The sequence below is a fragment of the Rhinopithecus roxellana genome, chromosome 15 (assembly GCF_007565055.1).
Source record: "Rhinopithecus roxellana isolate Shanxi Qingling chromosome 15, ASM756505v1, whole genome shotgun sequence".
Taxonomy (NCBI): domain Eukaryota; kingdom Metazoa; phylum Chordata; class Mammalia; order Primates; family Cercopithecidae; genus Rhinopithecus; species Rhinopithecus roxellana.
In genome coordinates, this window is record NC_044563.1 from 70487830 (window position 1) to 70512602 (window position 24773).

General features: G+C 43.6%; 1 protein-coding gene and 1 long non-coding RNA gene across 3 annotated transcripts in view; one reads left to right on the forward strand and one right to left on the reverse strand.

Moving 5' to 3' along the window:
- The window catches only part of KIRREL3 (kirre like nephrin family adhesion molecule 3), a 566546-nt gene that overhangs the window by 316463 nt on the left and 225310 nt on the right, over positions 1–24773 (forward strand). The window lies entirely within an intron of this gene.
- LOC104653956 lies at positions 7–24110 on the reverse strand. The gene is made up of 2 exons (XR_746748.1): positions 24024–24110; positions 7–326 (listed from the first exon to the last, which is right to left on the reverse strand). It is a non-coding gene; the product is annotated as an uncharacterized LOC104653956 (long non-coding RNA).

A 24773-nucleotide genomic window follows, 5' to 3' on the forward strand; every position in this document is an offset into this window, starting at 1 on the left:
GTGCTTACGGGAGGGAGGAACATTTCACTGCTTTGCATCAAATAAAATACAACATAGAACTTTAAATCTAGAAATGAATATAAAGATGTGGTCCAGTCTTGACTTCTGGTCTCCTGATTCCCAAACTCATCTGTTCTTTCTTCCTTCTGAGTTGTATGTAAAATCTGTTGCTGAAGAATTCTAAAAAATCTTTCTGTTACATGATTTCATCTTCCTAAACGTACATTTGATTTTTTTGCAAAGTATTCCTTGTCCTTCAGGACCTGGGATTCTGAAAGGGAGATTCCTCAGGAATACTGATCCGATATTATCAGCCTCATGGAACCCTGAAACAGAAGAGAAATGGGAGTGGAATTAACACTAAGAGAAATTCAATTAAACACATATTTATTGATCACCTACTGTACACAAGGCACCAGGCCAACTCCAGTGACAATAATTTGCAAATCTCAAGCACTGACCTCCAGTGCGGGCTTGATCTGGTGGGGGGGTGTGTGTGTGTGTGTCTGTATATACATTCCCAGGAACACGCTCATGGACAGGTTATTACAGCCCGCCCCTCCAAGTCCTCAACTTTTCCTATGATGAACTGAAATGGATAAATCCCCATAAACTGCCTCCCTCATGAGCAACCCTAGAAGTAAGTCCTATTTACAAATATTTCATCAGCCCACCTACCTCAAGCTTCATGCTCCCCTGATGACTGTAGGCAATAACATAAATAAAACTCAGAATGATTTCTCTCTCCTGCACATCAATCGTCACTTTTCCTGGACAGGTAGGCAAGTGATTGGATGTAAGGCTACCCTGGAGGTGTGAAGGGAAGGTCTACAAATTCTGGACACAAAAACCCATTGCTTTTGGTCTTAGACCCTAGGCAGCCTATCTAGGGAAAGAGTAAGCTGTATCCAGGCAGGTGACAAGGGGGACCTTTGGGAAGCTCCTGGCATTATTTCTCACATTTTGCCACCTGGGAGAGAGCTACAAGTCCCTTAAGTCATTGCTGCAGGAAAACGTTTTGACATGAACTCTCATACATCATGACGGAGGTTAGTTACCAAAATGCACACAATTGCCTTAGCCGGTTTCATTTACTACCCTTTAAATTATTTCTGAGCCTTGCAAATCTTGCTGTGACAGACTGAGCAGTGGGGGAAACCACTAAGTGTTCATTTTTCATATAATATATTCCAATCCTGTTAGGTTGTGCTGCTGAAGGTAATATTTCTGGCATTCATTTAATGAAATTGACATTGATGAATGGTTAATTATACAAATTACATTCTTATTAAATCCCCTAGAATCAGTGCCTTAAAATTTCCTAGCTATGGGCTTCTTACGGTTGATACCTTTTTTTTTTTTTTTTTTTTTTTTTTTTGCTCTAAGTGTCTCCTCTGTTGGCTGCTATAAGACTCATTCTGCATATTTTTCTTCCTCTAAAAAACTTTGAAAAGCATTAAAAATCCCCTAGTTAAGGCAATTACTCCAGATAAGTTAATCTTCCTGGGATGTTTAAACCCCAGTCCTTGCATATGTTTATTCTGACTTTTTTCCCCTCTCTAGATAGTTCCTGCCCTAGAGGGCGTAAGAGGGAGGAGAAGACTATTCTACCTCCTGCTGAATAACGGTCTGATGGGCTGGGAGGGGAGAGAGAATCAGCATGTGGCCAAGTCCCTCTGCTGGCTGCTGGCTATATATGTATATATATCTCCAGTAGAAGAGTTGATGAGCATTGGGCTAATGGGAGTGGATCAATAAGTGGTCCCTTGGATGCTAAGTACCATTAGCTGGCACGTTTCCAAGAAAGCAGCCTATTTTTTGCCTTTTCACTGAGGCTGGGAGGATGAATCATATTCATTAAGAGATCTTTTTTTTTCTATTGCCCTCACTATTCATGAAGGCAACCAATCTTTACTGAGCATCTGTTACATGGTCAGCACTGACTACGCACCTCCAGGAATTAGAATAGTCTCAAGTAGTTCACACGTGTTTTGAGAAAATCATCTCAGAGAACAATTGCACACTTGGATTGTTTTCTTTAATGAGAAGAAGCAACAGAAGTGTTTCTGGGAGAACCAGGCCCAGGTTTCAAAGCCATGTTAACCTTGCTCCGAGTCTTCAAATGCCACGGAAGGAGAGGCTTCCTGCTTTACACTCAAAAGTTGTGAGATAGGCTGCACACAGGCTCAGATTGGTGGTCTTTTCACTCAAATTCTCTCTCTGGGACCTTTTCCCTTCACATACACTTCACTTTTTGGTCATCCAATTGACTGGGGCAAGTTAGGTTAGCTTAACTAATTTCAGCCCGGGCTATTTGTAGTGGGTTGAGGCAGGTAAAAACACGCAATTTCCAATCATCAGTAAGGCTGAATTTCACCTTATTTTAGTGGGTCATGTGGAAAAACTTCATGATTTATACTGAGTACTATTATGTCAACCAGACTTTAAGTAACACTCATTCCAGAGTTCATTGTTGAGGTGAACTGTCTTCAAAGTCACAATATTATGATTAATCGTAATAACTCTCTAGTCAGAAAGACTTGGATTCAAATCTTAGCTTGCTATTTCCTGGAATAGGTGTGTGACCTTACACACTTAAACTCGTGTCCTCCTTTATAAAATAAAGGTCATAGTAGCTCCTTTAAAGGGAACATGTTTCTCAGCTTCAAGGAACATAATGTCCTTCTATCTGTGGCTTAAACTATAAGGCTATATATTGTTTGTTTAACAAAAGGTCCAGAAGTAGACGGCCCCAGGGTTGGGCTGCCAGCTGGGTGATGTAGTCATGAACCCAGGCTCTCCCTGGTGATTCTCCACCATCCATGGCATGTTATGTTTTCATCCTCATGCTCACAAGATGGCAGCCCAAACTCAGACATCACATCCACATTCAGGAAGAAGGGGCAGAGGGCAGCACCCGCAGGTTCTCATGGTGTGCCTTGCCATTTTGTCAAAAAGCAAAGCATCTTTCCCAGAAACCGCTCAGCAGAGTTCTCTTTACATCTCATTTGTCAGAACTTGGCCAAATGCTCAGCTCTTCAGGAGCAGGTGGGCAGGGGAGCAGGAAGTTGGGAGTGGCTTTTGAGTAGTTACATCATTATAATCGAATTCAACCTCAAACATTCTCGTCCAAGCAAATGAGGCAAAGCCCAGCCATCTTTCCTTTTGCTGATTAAAGGCCATATGGCCACCTCCACTGATATCCTCTCTCTGTGTAGGCTTCACCACTCTCCTGCCAGAAGCCATGGCAATGGGTGAGACTGGGCAGTGGACAAAGGGTCCTTTTCTCCTCAAGTGTAATTAATTCTCTAAGATCACTCCCTTAGCAGCAGTTCTTATTAAACCTGCAAGGGATCTGACTCCACCATCATTTTTTCTGAGACAGTCTTGCTCCGTTGCCCAGGCTGGAGTGCACTGGCGTGATCTCAGTGCACTGCAAGCTCCGCCTCCCGGGTTCGCGCCATTCTCCTGCTCAGCCTCCTGAGTAGCGCCCATTCTCCTGCCTCAGCCTCCTGAGTAGCTGGGACTACAGGTGCCCGCCACCAAGCCCAGCTACTTTTTTGTATTTTTAGTAGAGACAGGGTTTCACCGTGTTAGCCAGGATGGTCTCAATCTGCTGACCTCGTGATCCACCCACCTCAGCCTCCCAAAGTGCTGGGATTACAGGCATGAGCCACCATGCCCGGCCCCTTCTCCACATCTTATCTTGGCCTGCAACTCCACACAGCCATCTGTGCTGGAGTCAGCATGTGCAATCACATATTACTAGTTTTAATTGTATAGCAAGGGAGAAGATGGGAGATATTAATCAGGTGCTGCAAGCTCAGAGAGTGAGTGTAATAAATAGACTATTAAGTTAACCAAGTTTTCAGCTTCAGTAGTGAAAGCTGCCATCTATCTTGTGTGGTTTTCTGCATGCTTCATTACCGCATATAACCATACTGAAAAAAATATGCCTTATCCTTTATAATGAGATGATAAGTTCCCTGCAGTGGATGTAACAGGGCCCGATTCTGAAGCTCCATGAAGCTGGAGCCTGGGGATGGGGTGTGTCTCTGGGTGCCAGGGCTTGACACTGAGGCTGATGACAAGACAGGGCTTGGTGGTGACAACAGCCATAATCATCTGATTGGGCACATTCCCAGGGCAGCAGGTATCTGAGGGCTCAGGCCACTACCGCTTCCTCTGCCTGGTGGAGATGCAGTAAAAGGGGAAGTTTCACTCCAACCAGTGGGCAAATGTGCGGTTGTTCCTGGAATTAGCTCTGTCCTGCTTTGGTCCAGGGGCTCCCCGGACTCATTCTGGGAGGACTCCCTCAGGCAAGCTGTTGGTTGATCTTTTGTCTTCACGCCCCCTACCCCAGCCCCACTTCAGCACTTAGCACTGCAGCAGCTCAGTGAATGTTTGCAGCCAGACAGAGCTGGGTGCCCCTCCCTGTTCAGCGTGCTTCCACTTACTATCTCTGGGGCCTCTGACAAGTCATTTAACCTCTGAACCACAGCTCTCTCAACTGTAAAATGGGGTTGATAAGCCTAGCTTTCCAAAGAGGTGGTGAGAATCAGAGGAATAATAGATAGAAAAGCACCCAGACTACGCCAACATCCTTCCTCCAGAATGAAGATTCAGTTATTAGATGGGAATGTGAAATCCTAAAAAAGTTACAGTAGAAAGCACAATCTATGGCTCCATTTATATGAAATGTCCAAAATAGGGAAATCTATAGCCTCTCCTCATTAATCCATTAAACTGAAAATAAACTAGTGGTTGCCTAAAACCCAGGATGATGGGGAGGGAGAGGCTGAGGCTAAGGGGACAGCTAAAAGTATAGCATTTCTTTGGGGTGACAAAAAAAATGTTCTAAAACGGTCTGTGGTAGTGGTTGTGCATATCTGTGAATGGATTAAAAATCACTGAATTGTATACTTTAAATGTGAAATATGTGAACTACATCTTAACACAGCTGTTTAAAAAAAATTTTTGAGAGGCCAAGGCGGGAGGATCACTTGAGCTCAGGAGTTCAAGATCAGCCCTGGCAACATAGCAAGACCCCGTCTCTACAAAAAAAAAAATTAAAAATTAGCGTGGTGTGGTAGTGCATGCCTGTAGTCCCAGCTACTTGGGAGGCTGAGGCAGGATGACTGCTTGAGCCTGGGAGATAGAGGCTGCAGTTACATATGGTTGAGCCACTGTATACCAGCCCAGATGACAGAGGGAGACTCTGCCTCAAAAGAAAAAAAAAAAAGATCAGCTCTAAATGAAAATGAAAAGTTGCAATAGTTAAAACAGCACCACATGCTGCCATGGGAAACCCTGGGTCACACATGGGGCCCAGATGCATCTTTGGCCTAGGGAAGCCAAGACAGTTACCTCAAGTCCAGGCAAGGAGAGTCCAGGACCATGACTGAGTTTCCTGAACTTGAGAACTCAAAGGTCCCTCAGAATACGTATTCACAGACTGCTATGGGAGGTTCTTTAAAGGACTCTCAGCATCTCCCCCCAACTCAAACAAAGCAAAACAATACATCTGCAGGTGCAAGTCTGAGAAACACTGGTCAAACAGTAGCCTCAATGTGGCCATCTGCAGAGCCAGCCCAGTGGCCCAGGGGAACTAGAGAGGCCCCAGGGTAGGAGAGAGTTCTAGCCTGAACTGAGATAGGACAGATGGGACAGTCTTCACTCCAGGCTATGAAAGCATCTTCTCAGTCTCTGCCCTCCAAAAGCTTCTCTGCCTCAGCCTCACCCTAAGAGTTTCCCTCATGATGGTTCTGTGCTTTCTTTCCTAGCTGATTTCATCTTTGCCCATGATATTTACTAGCACCTTGATGCTGATGACACTCCTGCTTGTAATCTCTAATGAAGTCTCTCTCCAGAGCTCTAGACCTACATGGCCAAACAATGAAACACCTGAATGTACCCAAACCATTCGAAATTCAGTATGTCCCCAACTGGACCTGGCATCCTCTCCCTTTCTCAAACTTCTCCCTCCTACTGGATTTCTTATTCTGGGTGTTAACATCATCATCCATCCAGTTTCTCAAACCAAAAGCATGGAATCATCAACACCTCCTTCTCCTTCTATCTTTCAGTCAACACGTTCATTCAGTTCTGCCTATTAAACAGCTTTCTCTTCTGCTTGGATTACTGCTGTGGCCTCCTAAGTGGTCTCCAAGCTTCCAGTCTCTCCTCATTAATCCATTACCCATATAGCTGCTGAAGTCATCATTTCCCTGCTTCAAATGACTTCCCGTTGCCTACAAAATAAAGTTCAAATTCCTATGCTTGACTTACAAAACCTTTCATGAGCTGACCCTGTTAGTTCATCCTTTTTACTCCCTACTTCCACCATGGTTGGTTCCCAGTTATCCAGCAAGCAGGCTCTTTGTTCTTGGGAGTGGCAAAGACAGTAGGCACAATGTGGGGATGCCCCCACATTGCATGCAGGTGATTGACCTTTGGTCTCCACCACCCCCAGATCCCCAGCTAGAGAAAAATTATCTAATACTGCTGCCTGCAGGTTTCAATCCTATCATAGCAAACTCCACTCTCTACTACCCAACTGCATCTCTCAGCCCCATGTGAAAGCAGAGGTAAGCCAATGCTAAATGTTGTTCATTGTAACCTCAGTCCAAAGTTGTGGGCTTTTAAAATATAAAATTGAGCCATAATTAATAACATGCCTGGTGTATAATCACAGAGGAAAGCAAGAAAGACCCAGCCCATTAGGTCAAACATGCTGAGTGCTGTGGAATGTAGAAAACCATTTCTAAAGATATAAATAGTAGCTGGAAACATAGAAGGTCAGATCATTGCCTCTGTTGGACTTGATTGTATGAGACTAGCGTGTAAATGCTCCAATGCCAGGATGGTATGTTTAAGAGATAAATGAAACCAGCAGGAAGGGGTGGTGCTGACATCATTCTCCCCAGCATCTAAGAGGCCCTAAGAGTGGGGCCTGGCAAGCAGCAAGCTCCAAGGTGAAGGCCTTCCACGAACCCTGAACCGGGATGTGGCCCAGTAGAGAGAGTCAAGAGCCCCTTCCTCCTCTTGACGTGAGGCAGATCCCATCAGGTGCTTACTGGTTAACACGAGGTGCACTATGTCAGCTGGCTCCCCACTTTTCAGGTAAAAATAAAACTAACTACGCCATCTTCTCCAGCCATCCAAATGGCACAGACACCAGTAATGTGTTTTTATGGCTGACCTAGGCTGAGGGACTGGTGGGAGTGTGCAGGGTAAGCACATCGGATTCTTAGAATCCATTGACTGTGACCAGCAATTAAGTAGAATTTAAAATTCTTAGCCCCTAAGAAAAGATGACAACTCAAAACCCCTGCCATCCTTCTCCACTAACTCCTCCAAATGTCCTTGTCATGAAATTTGGAAAAGAAAGGAAAAGAATCTCCTTTTGTAGGTCCCCAAGCAGTGCAAGGGCTGTTGGTGAATGTCAGTACTGGGGAGGATTTCTTGCTTGGAATTAGGAAGGGAGATGGGCACTGGGCCACAGTGTCAGGATTCTGAGAGTAGCTGGGCAGGCTGTTGTTGGATGCTCTATCTGACTGGGGACTGAGCAACAGTATTCTTCATCCTGTTGATGATTTTTATTGGCTCAAGCCCTTTGTTTATGCTACCTCTTTGTCTGGATGTCTTAGTATGAAATCAGGACTTATGAGAACAAGGTCTGGCACATAGCAGGTGTTCAGTAAGTGCTTGCAAAAGCTATGAAAACTTGGATGGAGATCACCTAGTATGCCTTCAAAATCCCATCTCCTTGTGACATAAATTGGAGATGAATCTCACAGAGAGGCAGAAGATATAGTCTTTGAAGTCTTTTCCAAGCAACAGAATTCCCAAAACATTCATGAGAAAAGAAGAATCGCCCTTGCCTTCTTTCTGTAACATTCCAGCAGAGCCAAATGGTTTCCAATGGAGATTCTAAGAGCCTTGAAGATGAGAGCTTGAACGGGTCCTGGTCGTCGTCCGGCTCTCATGCAAATGTCCTGTGAAGACACCATGACCCACAGGCAGTTAAGAGGTTACCCACATTACACAGTTAGCAGCAGAGCTATGACCAGAAGTAGCTTCATTTTCAGAGAAGTCTTCACATAGATGGGCCTTCCTGGCCTGTACTGAGCTCCGTACAGAGGGAGAACCCTCCACCCTTCCAGTAGTTTAACTCACGGAAAAAACCCAAATGTGGAGGGAGGAAAATCTGTCCCGGTGTTTAGAGCTTCTTTCAACGCTTCTATGAGCAGGGCAAGGATTAATACATTTCTCAGTGGAGGAAGATCTTACAGACCCAACCTAGACTTTTTCCTTTATTAGGAGACTATTCCCCACACTCCTCCCTGTTCTGCTCCAGGACATCCCATGGAAGACGCATGTGTGATGAGTGAGGCCCTGAGCCCCCATTTATTTTTAATTCCCAGTCCCTGTGCCAGCCCTGACTGTGGCGGTGAGTGAAAACACAGATGAATTTTGGAAACATGGCAAGAAGCAATTATGAATTCCTTGCCTTTAGGTGCTCCCTCCTTCCCCTTGGGCCCTGAAAATCAGCATAAATTCCTTGGTTAGGAGAAGCTATCAAAATACTATCCATCTGGATCCAATTCCCAGAGCTGCTGGGCTCCAAAGTGACCAGAGTTAAAGGTCTATCCATAAATTTTCCTCTTGGTGCCACCTGCCTGAGCCCAAACTGTGCCTGCAAGCCACCTGTCCTGACCAGATAACAGATGGGACCGGCTCAGATTCTGAACAAGCAGCACAATTCTCTCACTGACCCACCAACCTGTCTGCCCTTCCGAGCCAAGTGTGGCCTCATTTCTTTCAACTTGGTTTATCTGATCATCTGCGTTCCTGTGTCTTTGCAGGTGTGGCTGTCTGAACTCGCAGAATACGAACAATTTGCCCATCACCCAGCTCTACTTTTCATTTGGTTATCCTAGCCCTGAACTGTATTCCTCCTTCCTGGCTCCAGCTCTACACCGGGGGACCATTTCTGTCTTTAATATTTTCCGCAGAGATGGAGGAGGGCCAAGAGATGAGGAAACTCAAGCCTATTTGTTATGCTACTTTCTACAATTTGATGGAGGGCAGATTACTGAAAACTGGCTTAAGAAATTTTGAAACTTAAGAAAAGGTTAACACAAAGCAATTGAAACACTAATTCAAATACCAGTGAGGGAATTAGTTGGTTAATTAACTAGATTGTTAGTTTAGGTCCTTAACAAGTAAAGTAGGAACTCATTGGACATAGAAGAAAAGAGACTCTAACAGGTATCTGACTAGATAGCAAATTCCCTATATACTCTTAGAGCTGTTGGTATTATTCTTTGTATCCTCCTAGCTCCATGCTGAGAACCGAGGACAAAGACCCAATATATATATTTTTATTATACCCCACCACCATTACAGTATTGTACAGAATAGTTTCACGGCCTTAAAAACATCCCCTGTGCTTCATCTATTCAACCCTCTCCTGTGCCCACACCCCTGGCAACTACTGCTCTTCTTCTATAGTTTTGCCTTTTCGAGTGTCATCTAAATGGAATCATACAATGTTTTTTTTCAGACTGGCTTCTTTCACTTAGCAATATGTATCTAAGATTCATCCGTGTTGTGGCCTGATAGCTCATTTCTTTTTATTGCCCAATAGTATCCCACTATATGGATTTATAACAACTTTATGTGCAGTAAAGTGATGTCAGCACCACCCTGTCCTGCTGGTTTCATTTATCTCTTAAACATATCTTCCCAACACTAGGGCCTTTATCTACACACTAGTCTCATATAATCAAGTCCAACTGAGCCAATGATCTGACCTTTTATGTTTCGAGCTACTGTTCAAGTCTTCAGTAATAGATTTTTGCTATTCCACAGCACTCAGCATGTTTGACCTAATGGGTTTGGGCCTTTCTTGTTTTTCTCTGTGATTATGCACGGGGCATGCTATTAATTGTGGCTTAATTGTTTATTTAAAAATCCCAAGTTTATTAATCCATTCACCTACTGGAGAACATCTTAGTTGCTTCCAGTTTTGATAATTGCAAATCAAGATACTATAAACCTTCTCATGAAGGTTTTGGTGTGCACATAAGTTTTCAAATCAGCTGGGTAAATACCTAGGAGTGCAATTACTTGATCATGTGGTAAAATTATGTTTAGCATTGTAAGAAACTCTCAAACTATTTTCCAAAGTGGCTGTACCACTTTGCATTCCCAGCAGCAATGAGTGAGAGCTCCTGTTGCTCTATATACTTGCCAGTATCATCAGCTTTTCTGGATTTTAGCCATTCTAAGAGGTGTGTACAGGTATATTGTAATTTTAATTTGCATTTCTCTAATGACAAAGGATATGGAGCATCTTTTGATATGTTTCTTTGCCATCTGCATATCTTCTTTGGTGAAGTGTCTGTTCAGATCTTTTGCCCACTTTTTAGTGGGACCATTATTGTTGGTGTAGAGGAAAGCAGTTAATTTTTTCTTCGTTAAAGACACAAGTTTGTATTTATCTTTCTTCATTCCATTCAGTAAAGCTAAAATGTAGCCTCCAAGGGTGGGGCAACGTAGGCAGCTTACCATGATTCTGACTTTCTATTGAAAAAATTAACTTCTATTTATTCACCTTGTATCATACAATCTTGCTGTATTGACTTATTAAAGTTTTCTTGTAGCTTCTTTGGGTTTTTTGCGTAGATAATTATGTTACCTGAGCATAAAGACAGTTTTATTTCTTCCTTCCAAGTCTCTACACCTTTTATTTCTTTTACTTGTCTTATTGCACTAAGCTAGGACTTCCAGTACAGGGTTCAATAGGAATGGTGAGAGCAGACATTCTCACCTTGTTCCAATCTTAGGACAAAAGCATTCAGTCTCTTACCATTAAGTATGATGTTAACTCTAGGTTTTTCTTATACTCTTTATATTAAGTTAATGAAGTTCTCTTCTATTCCTAGTTATTTGATAGTTTTTATTATGAACAGGCATTAGATTTTGTCAAATGCTGATTTTTTTAAATCGTTATGCCTGCCATGTGGGGCATGGATTTTAGGCGGCAAGAAGAGAAGCAGGGAGACCATTTGGGAAGACTAATACAGAAGCCCAGGCAAGAGTTGATGAAGGTTTGGATTGAAATGGGGGCAGTGCAGAGAAGTGAACAGATTCTGGGTGTATCTTGAAACAAGAGCCAACAGGACATGCTGGTGTGTGGAATGTGCTGGAAGGAGGAATGGGAAGAGTCAGGGGAGACTGAAGCATGAGCTTGAGCAACAGGGTGGATGGTTCTGCAGTGAACTGACATGCTGAAGACTGAGAGAGAGACAGATATGCAGGGTGGGGCCTACAAGTCTGTTTTGGACATGTTACAGTTTTCGGTAACTATTAGACCTCCAAAAAAAGATTTAGGAAGACAATTGAATCTACAAATCTTTAGCCCAAGGGATAGATCAAGACTGGATTTATAATTTAAAAAGTCATCTGTATCTCAATGGTATTTAAAGCCTTGGAATTTCATGCAATACCTTGGGAGAAAAATGTAAATAGAGAAGAGAGAAAAGCCCACAGTGAAGCTCAGGAGTCCTCCAACATTTACTGGCTGACTGGGTAATCTGACTTGTGGGAGGGCTTGAATAAGTCAACCACAGTTAGCAAGTGTTCCATGTGTGCTACTGAGATCTGTAGCCATGCACTAGAAAAGATGTATTAGTCCGAACCAGGAGTTAAAAATCTAACCGCCCACAATTAAGCCATTAAATACATAGATATTACAAGAATTAACTAAAGATATGGAAAGATTGGGGAATACGTTCGTGGGTTAAAAATACATGGGATTAAATAGGAAAAAGTTTTCTAGAGGACATGATCCAAGACCTGAGAACTAAAGGAGAGGCAAGTGTCTCAGGGAAGGAGGAAGACCTTGCACACGTTTGAAATGCCTTGAAGGAAAGTTTGACTCAGGGCCAGGATCCCAGATCTAGAGACCCCTTTTACTTTCATTTTGTTCAATGGGTCTAACAACTCCAACACTAGTCACTAAAGGGAATTTCTGCCAAAACAAACAAGTTGAAGATCCATATCCCAGAGAAGCAAAAAACCAAAGCAAAAACAAAACAAAGAGCAGACAAGTTGGGAGTTAGAAACTTTTGATTAGCTCTGTACTAGCAAAGCTTTTACCAAGAATTGTCAAAAAGGGATGAAAATTGGGATGGAAAGCCCTAACAGGTGAATAAAACTTCAGGTGTCACTGGAAACATGCATTCCCTCATCCTGGACACTCTTACTTTCAGTGCACAGCACCCCAAAATGGGCAGGAAAGGAACAGTTCAAATTTTCTTAAACCTGCAATGACCAAATGCCTGTAGGAATAGATTCTTAGCTGCACACTTAGAGCTAGGCATTTAAAATGGAGCAAACATTATTAAAAGCCCAGGTGAGCCACCTAGGAGAATTGAACTTTTTTGAGAAAGGAAGGAAAGAAAGAAGAAAAAGAAAGAAAAAAAAGAAAGAAAGAAAGAAAGAAAGAAAGAAAGAAAGAAAGAAAGAAAGAAAGAAAGAAAGAAAGAAAGAAAGACCTGCCAACAGCTCTTTATAGATTTGAGACAGCAAATGGCATGCTATCCACTGGCTCCCAGCCACAATGAAAACTGAGAGGGGGGCCTCTCTGTCATCCTATAGAAGCGGGAAGAAACTAATGAGGAAGAACAGGAGGAAAGGCCATCATTCCGGGTGCAGTTGACAGGGCTCCTCTTCCCCAGGGGCAGCTCTCTAAGCTTAGACAGCCAATTGGACTGTGGGGAAAGGGAAGCCGTCTGGGGAGAGGCAAAGCCGCCTCTCTTCTATAGCCAGGGTGTTTTATTCTGAATGGTTATATTCCCCCAAATTCACATGCTAAAATTCTCACCTCCAAGGCCACGTATTAGGAGGTGGGGCCTTTGGGAGGTGATTAGGTCATGAAAATGGAGTTCATGAATGGGATTAGTGCCTTTATGAAAGATGTCCAAGAAAGGCCCCTTGTCCCTTCCACGATGTGAGGACACAGAGAGAAGGCACTGCCTATGAAGAAGCCAACCCTCACCAGTCACCAAATCTGCCATCATCTTGATCTTGATCTTTCAGCCTCTAGAACTATAAGAAATAAATTACTGTTGCTTATAAACCACTCAGTTAATGGTGTTTTGTTATAGCCCAAACTGACTAAGACACAGGGGCTCAGCTATCAACCCCTTATGAGGTGCTGCAATTGTTCAGAGACAGAAGATTCCCAGCTGTGAATCACTAAAGAGTGTGACCAAACAGCCTTGCCCCTTGGCCCTGAGAAAGAAGCTACAGGATTTTTCTCCAGGGTGCAAGAGCTCCAGGATTTTAACTGCTTTGTCCCAAGATCAGAAAACACCAGCCTCCTCAGATCAGCCAGATCCATGGCCTTTTGTGCAACATTCAGAGGGTCATCCCACTCCTGCCCAAAGTGAAGACATTTCCCTAGATGTCACTGGCCTTTTTAGTTCTTAAATTAGTGCCCCTACACACACACTTCTCAAAAATGGAAGCTGTAAATATCCCAGATGAGGCCCCAAGAAGAGTCTCAGAATCCAGGTAGGGCAACCATTCAACTGAACCGACGTGAGTTGAGAGTGTGCCTGGGAACAGATTGTAGAATATATTGATTGCTGAGTCCATCACAGCAAAGTAGAAGTTAGTATAGCCATGGTGCTCCAGAGAAAACAGAAGAGACAGCCCTTCTCTCCCTAATCTCCCCCGATCTTCCCTTCATCTCGTATTGGGAGTCAAAAGTTCATCCTTAAAAACCCACTATTTTCTAGGCAATTCCCTTCTGCAAAACTCCATTAAACTCTTAGACTACACCTATGTGAAAACAGCCCAGCTCGTTTTAAAATCACATTATTGTTGTTCCAGCAGCCATTTCTAGGCAAGTAGTTTTGATCAGAAATGTTTGTCAAGCAACTCAATATCCAACTGTGTGTGTACAGTACTTCTGAAAGATATTTGCAACTGGAAATTGTGTAGAGTTCAAGGGAATGGAAATGGACTTTGGCTGCGATTGAATTCATTAGTGGCACATTCTCTGATTGTTTGCTTTTTTTATTTCCTGTAACTCTTGACTTTCAAAGTTATTTACTGAGATGCTTTGTCCTCCATCATGGAGTAGTCTGGAGCTTTTTTTCCTTTGTTTTTTTTAACCTAAAGTGATATCTCTCCCTGAAATAAATTGTATAAAATGATGTAGAGTTCTTAGCAAATTAAAGTGCCTTGTTCAAAAAGCTCCCTAGTCACTCAAGCCTTTCCTTGGCTCCACATCAGGGATCTGAATCTTGTAGGACTAGGAAATGCTGACCCTGAGACTGTTGGCTAAGCCCTCTCATTCCCCAGGGACCTTTCAACAAACCTGTATCCATCCCAGACCCAAAATGAATGTACCTGTACCAGCAATGCTGATTGGTCAACACAGAAACTCAGGGACTGGCTCCTCAAAAGAGTGGTCTTTTATTCTACTGATGAAAGACCTCCTAGTCAACACAAATAAAAATGGGAAAAGCAAAAACCTCACCAGAGAGAAAAAGAGATCTGTGTTTAACCCTACGTGTTCATATCATGCAGTAAGAAAATAAGATAAGTTGGTAAAGAGACTCGACAACCAGGCAGCACAAATCACTGATATCGTTTTCCTTGCGCCATGTAAGTGAGAAAAAATGTTTCTTCATTGTTTCTGTGTGAAGGAAATGGGTTATTGTTCAATAAACGTGGCTGTAACTTTCTTATCATTAGATTTGTCCCTTCTTGGTAAACTCTTAGAAGGCTCAGCAGTCCTCTAAGAGCTCTAATGGTAGTTGGCCCTCTATTTTTCAGGAACCGGTTAGACAGTTGGTGGATTACCCCCACTTTTTCTTTCTCCCCTTTCCCTGGTGCTCAAGCACTTCCTTGCTCACTCACATGCCTGAAGAAAGAGGAACTGGTGCCTGGACAAGAGGTAAAACCCAAGGCTGTCCATTATAGATACAAGGAGGAGGATGACAAGAAAACCTGAAATAACTTGCCACATGAGAACTGCATTCCAAGAATCCACACTCTTCCTGCTGAACCAAGATCCTGCTGTACATACTTAGTGATGCTTAATGGTTCCTCAACTTCTATGATACAGACAGTCCAGTAGGCAAGTGGTTCTGAACCATGGATGCAAATCAGAATCTCCGAGCAGCGCCTTCAGAATAAAAAGGTCCAGATGATAGTTCCAGGCATTCTGATTCAGTAATAGCAACAACGCTTTAGACTGACACGGTGTAAGCATAAATTACTCTAAGCTTTGTATATATTTTTACCTCATGTCATCCTCACAATGGCACAAGGTGATGGGTCTATTATGATTCCCATTTTATAAGTGAAAAATGAATGCACATAGAGATTAAGAAACCTTCCCGAGGTCACACAGTTAAGTGTTGCAGGCAGACCTCAAGGCCACATAGCATGTTTCCAAAATCTATGCTCTTCACCAATGGGGCTGCAGCACGTGCCTCAGTCCACTTGGGCTGTAGTAACAAACAATCTTAGACTGAACAACAGAAATGTATTTCTCACCATTCTGGAGGTGGAGAAGTCAAAGATCAAGGTGCTGGCAGATCTGATGTCTGGGCCGGACCCGCCTCCTGGTTCATAGATGGCACCTTCTTTCTCTGTCCTCACATGGTGGAAGAGGGCAGCTCTCTGGGGCCTCTTTTACAAGGGCACTAATTTCATTCATGAGGGTTCCACCCTCATGCCCTAATCACCTCCTGAAGGCCCCACTTTCTAATAGTATCACTTCAGGGGTGAGGATTTCAACACATGAATTTTGGAGAAACACAAACATTCAGACTATGACAGCATGTTCTCATTGAAATGCCTCCTGAAATGCATACCTGGCGAAGAGCCACAGTACTCAATCTTAGTTTAAATATTCTTCTAGTAGAATTTTTCCCCTCAGAGCTGGCAGTCTCAGTGACAAAACACATGTGTGGCACAAACAGAATGTGTCAACTGCACCATCCTGCAGATACCATTCCCAGACTATTAGCTGTGTTTGGGTTTTCTTTTTAATGGGCTCTGTTTTTCTACATATAGACTGTTTTATCAGTAACAGTGTTGAGCCTCACCTCAGGCAGGTGGAAGGAAATCTACAACAATTTTTTAAAAATTTATAAGGAACTACCATGTGATCTGCCCTGCACTTAGCATAGAGGATAAAAGCTGGATAAAGTAGTGTCTGCTCATTGTGAGAAGCGAAAGAACGCACTCCAAAATAATTTTCATGTTATGAATAATATGTGGAAGGCTGCAGAGTAAGAGCACAGTTCATTCTGCCTGGAGGGGGCAGGTTGGTGGCTTTCACTCTGGACACTGTAGAATGAACTCCAGCTACCTGTGGGTGAGGCAGGAGCGCACCCCTGTCTAAGGGCACAAGAAGTTCATAGATGAGGAAGTAGTGCCACGAGGCTGCAGCCAGGGATAGAAAGGAAAGTGTCTCTATGAGATGTCATTGAACCAGCCTCCCAGGACCCTGAAACAAGGACCCCAGTTTCCTACATGTCCCACAGCCCAGAGAACAACAATGGCCATCTCCAAGAGAGAACTGGCTTTGGCATGCAGGAAGGGCACATCGGAGCTGGTAACAATGGTGATCCTCTGGGCAGCTCTGCTATAGAAATGATCCCAAGAGGTGAGGACTGAACTTCTTCATCCCTTTCAGTATCCCCAGTTCCAACAGAAAATCCATGCCTTCCCTGCGCCTGAGATTGCTCTAGCCCAGTACGACAGCTGTTTCATTTAAAGCAGGCAGGTGGGAGGAGGGAGGTGCTTCTCAATACTGGAAAGTCCATGTCCGTGAGGTCTCACCAGACTTCATTCTCTGCCCCTGCGTGCCTCCTCTCTTACTCTTGCCCTGCCTGTCATGTAGGACAAGGATAGGTTCTGTGTGATCCTCTTTGTACTTTGCCTGCTCTACATAATAGGTGCTGGGATGATGATCATAATGATGGTTTAAAAAAAATGCTAATGGCCCCAGCAAAAGCCTGAAACCTCACTCTGATCCTCAGAATGGTAATAGAGGATGGGAGGTGCATTATGGATATTCCCACTCAACTTGCTCTAAACAGCTCCAGTATTAATGGAAATTTTAATGAAAAACTAAGCCTCTATTAGGTTGCCATGCAGAATTCCCACAACATGCAGAGTCTGGTTAATTTCCCTTGTGCCAGGGCCACAGGCTCAAAAGCACAGACACACACACTCTCAGGAAAATTCCTTCCAATCTCCAGACCTTGTGCTTTCCCCTGCTAGCCCAACTCTAGGGCTTTACAGGACTGGGGCAGCTCTCCCATGCTTATAGTCAGAGCAGGCCCTGTGGCACTTCAGTGAAAATTAATTCCTTGTTCCCTGTCTTTCTTGCTCAGCGATCATGAATTGCCAGAGAGCTCCAAAGGGAGCCTCCAAGTCTCTCACTCTCCTTTTGTCGCTCAGATGAAATCTGTAACTCACTCCAGGATGCAATGGGTTCAGAGGCTACAAATCTAAGGGCCTAGGGACTATGCCTCCCCCTTGCTAGACTCCCCTGACATGTCATGTGCCACTTCCCTGGGAACCTGCCATCTATTTGTACATTTTCCAGGAGAGCACAGAAGCATACACTTCCATGAGATGTTTTAATTATGACAAGTGGATCCCTCTCCCTATATAGTAGAAACCAGCACCACCTTAAAGAAAACCAGGAATTGTAGGAGATAAACCGTCAAAAGCTTTGTCTTGTTAAAACCAGACATTGTAATCCCAGCACTTTGGGAGGCCGAGGCAAGCGGATCTTGAGGTCAGAACACCAAGACCATTCTGGCTAATACAGTGAAACCCCATCTCTAATAAATATACAAAGAATTAGCCAGGTATGGTGGCAGGCGCCTGTAGTCCCAGCTACTCAGGAGGCTGAGGCAGGAGAATCACTTGACCCCGGGAGGCGGAGGTTGCAGTGAGCCAAGATCGTGTCACTGCACTCCAGCCTGGGCGACTGAGCAAGACTCCATCTCAAATAAATAAATAAATAAATAAGCCAGACATGATATCAAAACTTCCCCCACATCCCCCTCCTGCCTTTCACACTCCACACTCCCCATGCTCATCAATCCCATGTGTGGAGATGCCCTGCACTCTTCTTGCTGGTCCTTCCCTTGCCAAGACTGGGCAGTATTACTGACATCCGCTTTTCCACAGTATTTCTGCCAGAAGGGACAGTGGACAGGGAGTATGGATTCCTGGCTCCAGTTCTGAGTAGAAATACATGAGTAAGAAGTAGAGAGATGGAGCAAAGAAAAAAGAAAGAAAGGACTTTGGAAAAAGTAAAATCCTACACTCTAGAAAGCTCATGCTGAGAACCCATTTGAAGTTGGGGTGACCCACTGGGTCTCTTCTTCTTTTTCTGTCCCCATGTGACTTTCTTGTCACATCACACAATGTGCTTTGCTATCTCCAACTGCTAGGATCTGAATGTTTTTGACTCCTCCAAAATTCATGTTGAAACCTAATTGCCTCCAAAATTCAGGTATTGCCAATATGACAGTATTGAGAGGTGGGGCTCTAAGAGGTGATTAGGCTATAAGACCTCCTTCCTTATTAATGGGATCAATGCCCTTATGCAAGGGGCTTCATGCAGTGTTTGGCTAACTTATTCTAGCTTGCCTTCCACCTTCTGCATATGAGGATACAGCAAGAAGGCTCTCACCAGAACAGATGCCAGTGTTTGATCTTGCACTTCCCAGCCTCTAGAACTGTAAGAAATAAATTTCTGTTATTTATAAGTTACCTACTCTCAGGTACTCTGCGACAGCAGCACGAAGGAACTAAGACACTAAGATTTCCAGTGCACAACTTTCATAAGCCTCTAGTGCTCTCCAAGAGGCCTGGCCCCGTTTTCTGGTTTCTTTGATGGTCAATGGGCAGACTCCCTAAAGTCATTTACAATTGTTATGGTAATGGACTGTTAGTCATAGCAATGCGTTTTTCCTTTTATGGGTCCCTAATGCTGCAGTTCAGCAGTTGCCTGACTCCTCTGTGACTGGTGATAAACACCACTGTGCCCTGGGTGACACACTTTTCATGAGGTAGACTGAGCATATTTCAGACCCTGGTTGAATAAAAACTATTAGGGGAAAATCAATCTTATTCCTCTCCTCTCAATGGGCATTTTGGCTCTCTCCTTTTTTCTCCTTTCCCTTCTTTCCTTTTTACCTACACCCCATCTCCCACAGTCATTTATTTCCTGGCATAACGTAAAGAGGAACAATGCTGTTTCAAAGGCTGGGTTTGATCTTCAACTTTGTGAACTGAGTCAGAGCCTCCTGTTTTCCCTCATACCACTAAAGAGGCTTTAGCTCAGACTGTCTCAACCCTGCTTGCAAGTAAAATCTCCTAGGTGATTTTTTAAATTTTTCATACTGGGGACCCACCCCCGACCAATTAAATCAGAATATTTGGGGCTGGAGTCTGGGTATCCATAGTTTTCTAGCTCCCCCGGGTGATTCTAACGTGCAGCCAATCATGAGCACCACTGTGTCTAGTGCCATATCTGAAGCTATAGACAGCCGTCCTCAGAAACCCATCCTGGAAATCTTCACAGTTTATGTCCTCTGGTTTTGATTAGGGGTGGGACCAGGGAGTTGACTGGGCACAAATGAAATCAGCAGACCCTCTAGCTATTAGCGACACATAGAAAGGACTCCGTGAGCACAGATTAACCCTAGACACAGGCTTTCTGACCTTCTTGAGCAATGTGCCTCCTTCTTCAATCATCCTTCAGCTCAGGTGATTCATCTCTCATCATTATTTGGGACAGAACACAGAATTGTAAAAGTTGTAGGGGACTTCTCTCATTCTTCTTGCAAAACACAGCTGGTGAGATTGTCTGACAATAGTATCTGTTCTCTTTGTGATAAACAACACACAACCAAACAATACGTATCAGAAACTCACACAAGGCATGACCCTCTGCTAGTTGCTATTTTTCCTGAGAGACAGTGTCTGTGCCATCTGGGAGCTTATGTCATAAGAAAAATGACACTATCCAAAACATGGTTACCCAGAAGGCAGTTACAATATTGTGCTTTCTATTTTCCTTTTTTCTTCATATGTTTTGGTTTTAAGATATATTCGGGGTATTTCACCAAGATGTTATATGACAGAAGACACTGGCCAAGACACATAAACATCAGTGGTTTCTTTAGAGACTAGGTTTCTGTAAAGACTTACTCTTTCCAAGCCTTTCATCTCGCCTCAGATGATCTCCCCATTGGCCTCTATCTCATCCTCACTTTGCAAAAGTCAAAGCAAAACGCAGTTGTTTGCCAAGCCTCTATCCCCTATAGCTTCTAGGATGGTGTTAATATAGAGCCCAGGGAAAACCATATTGCATCTTTTATTGGTCTTGGAATGGCTTCATCCTTTACTAACCAAGCCTCATCTTTCTCAGAGTCAGTGCATGCTCTAGCTGTGGGACAGTTTTATGGTTTACTGACTTGGCAATCAATGTGACATGCTGAACAAGATTGCTTCTCTGGCCTGAGAATGGTCAGGTCGTCCTTAAAAGTTTGCTCCTCCAATGGGCATTCAACCTGACATTTCCAGCCATTTACTTGGCTCTCTCAGGGAGCCTGTATTTTACAGGCAATGGGTTCCCTTCCTGGAAACAGTCCAAGACACACAGTCAGTTCTCAATTAGCCATGCTAATGGAAGCAAGCAGCAGTGCAGACGATCCAAAATAGCAGATTATCTGAAAATCATTTTTACTGGCTTTGGAACAAATGCAATGATGCAATGCACATCAGTGTGCACATGTGCATACGTCTCAGCAGTATCGTGTTTTCCATGGATTGTCTGTGTCTTATGTGTATTAGAGTTTGCATTCTCTGAGGTGTCATCCTTTGGAAGTGAAAGTAAGCATCCCAACTGCATCCCAAGTGACAGGGAAGCCAGAATGGAGTAAAAGTGCTCCCCGGGGTATTTGCAGAGGCAATGGAGAAGGTCATGGAGCTCTATTTCAATAGTCCTATGGGCACCACTGGCCTCACAGTTCTCTTACCCCAAAGGGCCCACTTTGCCCTTCACATACCCTGGCGTTGGCTGGTGCCCACTGTCTGCCCCAGATCCTAGCAGGGCTATCGGTAGGTCTCCAAGCCACTCTACAGGCTGTGCAGTTGTCCCTGCTTAGTAGCAACCCCAAATTTTTATCATGGTTTTCAAGACCAGAATGCCACCTACAGGGTGGAGCTTGTCAGATGCTCTGACACAGTAAGCACGAGGCCACCTCCAGCCTTCTTTAGATGTTTTCTGCAAGTTTTTGAGTTGCCTTTAAAGGCACCACTTAGTAGTATGCTTCTTAAACTTTATTGAACATAAGAATCACCCATGAGCTTGATTTAATTGCAAATTCCTAGGCTGTACTCATAGAAATTCCAGTTCAGTTGGCTGGGACATGTTCCTTGAATTTGCATTGTTGTCAAGCACATCAGCCCGTGGAAGCCATCCTTTGAGAAGCTGTTTAGAGAGCCATTCAGACTCTGCTTCTGATCTGACTTCGGGCAGCATCTTGAGTGAAGTTGAACGTTCACCTCTTCATGGCCTTTAATCCTCCACAAACCACTCTTTTTTGTCCAAGACCTATGTGTGATGGGCCAGTACAGACCAAAGGATGTTGGCACACAGGGTGGGACAGTCTTTACCAGGTGGGCTGTGCAAAGTAACTAGACACTTGGACCAGTGTGCCTTCCTCCCAGCCTGACTCTATTCAGAAATTCATGGGCAACCCACAAGTCACAGGCTTCTTAGAAGATACAACTAATAATAACTAATAGTATAACTCCTATTTTTTTAGTGCTTACTCAGTGGCATTATGGTAAGTGTTCCGCGTGAATTTTCTCATTGAATTCTCTTAATCCTATGAGGTGTCACTCTCATTTTGGGAGGACCAATGGAGAAGCTATCTCAGCCTTTGTAGCTCTAGTTTTAAAATAAGAGAAAAAATAAATAAACTCACCATGTCTGAGATTCTTGAAGAAAAGACAGCACGAAAAGCAGCTAATTATTATTAATATTCATGACTATATCCTTCCAGGCAAGAGGAAAAATGTATGATTTTCTGTAGTTTCCTAAGAAGTGGTTCAGACTAGAGCAATTAGCTAATCAATTGACCAGTCTAAATGGTTTCCTGTGATTTCTCTTGATGGATGCCCACTGACCTCTTCTCCTTGTGAGATAGAAGGGTTAGGTCCATCCAACAGCTGTGACCAACTGCCTAAAATGGGGTTGTCACTTTGGACAACTTCCCATGCTCCAAAGATCAGGGTGGACAAAGTAACAAGTCCGATTGTTTATGTGGTCATTGACTTTCTAAAATAAGCAGTAAGATTCATGGGTACATAAAGGACTCTACTTTCAGTAGATTAACCAAATGTCAGTCTTGCAGAATCAAGCAGGGTCTAGTGGGTGGAAGAAAAGCCTAGAGGCAACAAGAAGGAGAAGCTGTTGACATGGCACCTTAAAGACAAAGAGAAGGTCTTAACGAGAGGCAAATCCCATTCAGGAAAGTTCTCCGCATCAGTAATTAAAGTATATCCAGCAATGCAGGGCTGGCAAAGTATAAAAGATCAATAGGTTAAATACTTTATGTTGTTTAATCAGATACTTAGCACAAATCAAATACTACCTTACTGAGGTTACTAGGCTAAATGAGGGCATTGCAGCAGTGAACATTCATTACTGAGACACCAATGGATCGTGAAAATAGCAAGGTACATCTGAGTCACCTCCAGCCCTGAGATGAAGTATAAGGAGGCCAGAAAGCCTTTAGTCACTGCATTTAGCACAGTCACTGTGTCTGTGCTTTTTCTTTAGGAGTGGCTTAGGAAGTTGGGGTTATCAGTTTCCCTAGATAATTAAGTATACCAAGTCTTGAAAGGTATAAAAATAATCATCTCCTCAAAGCTGGATATACTCACTGACATGCAAAAATGATCTAGATATCCACATTATTTGAGATCATCAAAAGCTTCCTTATTCTTCTTATATGACAATAACTACTTGTTATTCCATGCATTACCACTACAAACATGGCAGCATTTGGGTATTGAAGCTGTGAGTCTTAAAGAGAAGAGATTCAAAGGAGAAGGAGGGGGCTAACTCGACTCCTCCAGAAATGGGAGAGCTGTGACAGACACAAAGGGATGGGATAAGCCCCAGGCTTATCCCCTGTATTCCTTGCCCAGCCAACCCCTGTATTCCTAGTAGAGACAGGGTCCCACCACGATGGCCAGGCTGGTCTGGAACTCCCAGCCCCAAGCGACGCACACACCTTGGCCTCCCAAAATGCTGGGACCACATGCTTGAGCCACCATACCCAGCCAGTTTCATTTATTTTCATAAGAGATAGGTTATCAGTACACGATGTAAAAGCTTAAAAGTCATCACCAAACAGTGCTAAAGATACAGAGAAATTATGCTGGGAGAAATCTGTGCAAATTCATCTTCTTACTCAGTCTAAGGTGGTAAAAGCATGAAGATTTAAACTGCTCCTGTGGGTAAGACAATCAGTGCAGGGGCTGAGCAGGCAGTGCCCAGGAGCCTGCAACCACTGTCACCTGCTGCCTTATCCCCCATTTATGCCAATTTTGTGTGTTGAGATTCCATGTAAAGTTTCATTTTATAAAAATCTACTTAAGGTGAAAGGTTTGGAAACCTCAGTTTTCCAGAGACTCCAATAACATTATTATTCTATTTTCTTGCCAAAACATATAAAACAATTATCATAATTTTGAAGACATATTGGGTGCTAAGAGTTTTCAATATATTATCTTATTTAATGATTTTGCAAATGAAGAAACTGAATCATGGAGGTTATGGTTAAGAAACCAGCCTGATATCTGACAGATATGAGTGGCAGAACCAACAGGCATCTTTCTGACTTCAGAGTCCTAACTCTGTAGCCCTCCCTGACCTCACTCACCTGCAAACATTGCTCCTGGGAACATCTGATGTTGCTGGTTCCCAAGACAGCTCTGGTTTCTTATTCCTTTGCACAGTATAGATAAGGTACAGTCCCAGAATCTAGTGAATCCACAGGACTTTCCTGGCTCAGGTTCCCATTTCCACACACTTCTAGAGGATTCTAATTAGCTTCTAAGGCCTCCTCTCACCCCTTCTGAGGCCCTACCCACCTTTTAGATTCAACAGTGTTTCATCATCATGATATCTTAGTCAGTGCAAACAGTGTCAGGAAGAAAAAATAAGAGAAAGCCACGTTGTCCTGGAAAGCCAAACACGAACTGACGGTTGCTGCCCTGTTATCCTGCTATTGCTTCTCCTGCTTTGGTACAGTGGACAGAATTTTTATCATGCTGTTGTCACACAGAAACCTAAGTCAAGACAAGCCTAAGGAGACCAAGCCACCAGGACTGTCCCCCTAGTTCTGCAGCCCCCTGAAATGCTTGAGACACACCCTTCATAAGGCTCTCCCAGGGTGGACAGGCACACGCTGCTCCGAAGATGACAACTGCGATTGTGAAAACTGCAGATCTGCGCTCTTTGCAAAGTGATTCCAGTCCCCAGGGTGACACACAGTAGCTGCCTTCCCTGGGCAGGAAGAGAAACAACGTGATGGGGGAGGGAGAGCTTTCAACTTGACAAGTGAAGTGATTTTTAACCTTCCAAATTCAGTTGTTTGTGGGGGGAGTGAAGGGGTGAAGGAGAAAAGAGG